Source organism: Schistocerca serialis, unplaced genomic scaffold (assembly GCF_023864345.2).
Source record: "Schistocerca serialis cubense isolate TAMUIC-IGC-003099 unplaced genomic scaffold, iqSchSeri2.2 HiC_scaffold_1466, whole genome shotgun sequence".
Lineage (NCBI taxonomy): Eukaryota > Metazoa > Arthropoda > Insecta > Orthoptera > Acrididae > Schistocerca > Schistocerca serialis.
In genome coordinates this window covers 27,020-30,308 of record NW_026047698.1, presented here as the reverse complement: position 1 = coordinate 30,308, position 3,289 = coordinate 27,020, and positions in this window count along the sequence as shown.

Here is a 3,289-nt window from a genome sequence, read left to right as displayed (position 1 = left end):
CTTGCGAGGACAGCATGGCTTGCGAGGACAGCACAGCTTGCGAGGACAGCACAGCTTGTAAGGACAGCACAGCTTGCGAGGACAGAACAGCTTGCGAGGACAGCTCAACTAGAGAGGACAGCTCAACTTGAGAGGACAGTTCAACTTGAGAGAACACCTCAACTTGAGAGGACAGTTCAGCTAGAGAGGACAGCGCAACTTGAGAGGACAGCTCTACTTGAGAGGACAGCTCAGCTTGAGAGGACAGCTCAACTTGAGAGGACAGCTCAACTTGAGAGGACAGAAAAGCTTGCGAGGACAGCAAGGCTTGCGAGGACAGCACGGCTTGCGAGGACAGCACGGCTTGCGAGGACCGCACGGCTGGCTAGGACAGCACAGGTTGTGAGGACAGCACAGCTTCTGAGGATAGCACAGCTTGCGAGGACAGCACAGCTTGCGAGGACAGCACAGCTTGCGAGGACAGCACAGCTTGTGAGGATAGCACAGCTTGCGAGGACATCACAGCTTGCGAGGACAGCACAGCTTGCAAGGACAGCACGGCTTGCGAGGACAGCATGGCTAGCGAGGGCAGCACGGCTTGCGAGGACAGCACGGCATGCGAGGACAGCACAGCTGGCGAGGACAGCTCAGCTTGCGAGGACAGCACAGCTTGTGAGGACAGCACAGCTTGCCAGGACAGCACTGCTTGCGAGGACACCTCAGCTTGCGAGGACAGCACAGCTTGCGAGGACAGCACAGCTTGCAAGGACAGCACAGCTTGCGAGGACAGCACAGCTTGCGAGGACAGCAGAGCTTGCGAAGACAGCACAGCTTGCGAGGACAGCACAGCTTGCGAGGACAGCACAGCTTGCGAGGACAGCACAGCTTGTGAGGACAGCACAGCTTGCGAGGACAGCTCAACTTGAGAGGACAGCTCAACTTGAGAGTACAGTTCAACTTGAGAGAACAGCTCAACTTGAGAGGACATCTCAGCTAGAGAGGACAGCGCAACTTGAGTGGACAGCTCTACTTGAGAGGACAGCTAAACTTGAGAGGACAGCTCAACTTGAGAGGACAGCTCAACTTGAGAGGACAGCTCATCTTGAGAGGACAGCAAAGCTTGCGAGGACAGCACGGCTTGCGAGGACAGCACGGCTTGCGAGGACAGCACGGCTTGCGAGGACAGCACGGCTTGCGAGAAAAGCACGGCTGGCGAGGACAGCACAGGTTGCGAGGACAGCACAGCTTGCGAGGACAGCACAGCTCGCGGGGACAGCAGAGCTTGTGGGGACAGCACAGCTTGTGGAGACAGCACAGCTTGCGCTGACAGCACAGATTGCAGGGGACAGCACAGCTTGCGGGGACAGCACAGCTTGCGAGGACAGCACAGCTTGCGAGGACAGCACAGCTTGCGAGGACAGCATGGCTAGCGAGGGCAGCACAGCTTGCGAGGACAGCACGGCATGCGAGGACAGCACAGCTTGCGAGGACAGCACAGCTTGCGAGGACAGCACAGTTTGCTGGGATGGCACGGCTTGCGGGGACGGCACAGCTTGCGAGCGCAGCACAGCTTGAGAGGACAGCACAACTTCCGAGGACAGCACGGCTGGCGACGACAGCACAGGTTGCGAGGACAGCACAGCTTGCGAGGACAGCACAGCTCGCGGGGACAGCAGAGCTTGCGGGGACAGCACAGCTTGTGGAGACAGCACAGCTTGCGCTGACAGCACAGATTGCGGGGACGGCACAGCTTGCGGGGACAGCACAGCTTGCGGGGACAAAATAGCTTGCGGGGACAGCACAGCTTGCGGGGATAGCACAGTTTGCGGCGACAGCTCAGTTTGCGGGGACAGCACAGCTTGCGGAGACAGCACAGCTTGCAGGAACAGCACAGGTTGCGGGGACAGCAAGGCTTGCGGGGACAGCACAGCTTGCAAGGACAGCACAGCTTGCGGGGACAGCACAGCTTGCAGGGACAGCACAGCTTGCGGGGACAGCACAGCTTGCAGGGACAGCACAGCTTGCGGGGACAGCACATCTTGCGGGGACAGCACAGCTTGCGGGTACAGCTCAACATGAGAGGACAGCTCAACTAGAGAGGACAGATCATCTAGAGAGGACAGATCAACTAGAGAGGACAGCTCAATTTGAGAGGACAGCTCAACTTGAGAGGACAGCTCAACTTGCAAGGACAGCTCAACTTGCGAGGACAGCACAACTTGCGAGGACAGCAAAGCTTGCGAGGACAGCAAAGCTTGCGAGGACAACAAAGCTTGTGAGCACAGCACAGCCTCCGAGGACACCATGGCTTGTGAGGACAGCATGGCTTGCGAGGACAGCATGGCTTGCAAGGACAGCACGGCTTGCGAGGACAGCACGGCTTGTGAGGACAGTACGGCTTGCGAGGACAGCACAGCTTGCGAGGACCGCACAGCTTTCGAGGACAGCACAGCTTGCGAGGACAGCACAGCTTGCGAGGACAGCCAACGTTACGAGGACAGCACAGCTTACGAGGACAGCACAGCTTGCGAGGACAGCACAGCTTGTGAGGACAGCACAGCTTGCGAGGACAGCTCAACTTGAGAGGACAGCTCAACTTGAGAGGACAGTTCATCTTGAGAGAACACGTCAACTTGAGAGGACAGCTCAGCTGGAGAGGACAGCGCAACTTGAGAGGACAGCTCTACTTGAGAAGACAGCTCAGCTTGAGAGGACGGCTCAACCTGAGAGGACAGCTCAACTTGCGAGGAAAGCACAACTTGCGAGGACAGCAAAGCTTGCGAGGACAGCAAAGCTTGCGAGGACAGCAAAGCTTGCGAGGACAGCAAGGCTTGTGAGGACAGCACAGCCTCCGAGGACAGCATGGCTTGCGAGGACAGCATGGCTTGCGAGGACAGCACAGCTTGCGAGGACAGCACAGCTTGTAAGGACAGCACAGCTTGCGAGGACAGAACAGCTTGCGAGGACAGCTCAACTAGAGAGGACAGCTCAACTTGAGAGGACAGTTCAACTTGAGAGAACACCTCAACTTGAGAGGACAGTTCAGCTAGAGAGGACAGCGCAACTTGAGAGGACAGCTCTACTTGAGAGGACAGCTCAGCTTGAGAGGACAGCTCAACTTGAGAGGACAGCTCAACTTGAGAGGACAGAAAAGCTTGCGAGGACAGCAAGGCTTGCGAGGACAGCACGGCTTGCGAGGACAGCACGGCTTGCGAGGACCGCACGGCTGGCTAGGACAGCACAGGTTGTGAGGACAGCACAGCTTCCGAGGATAGCACAGCTTGCGAGGACAGCACAGCTTGCGAGGACA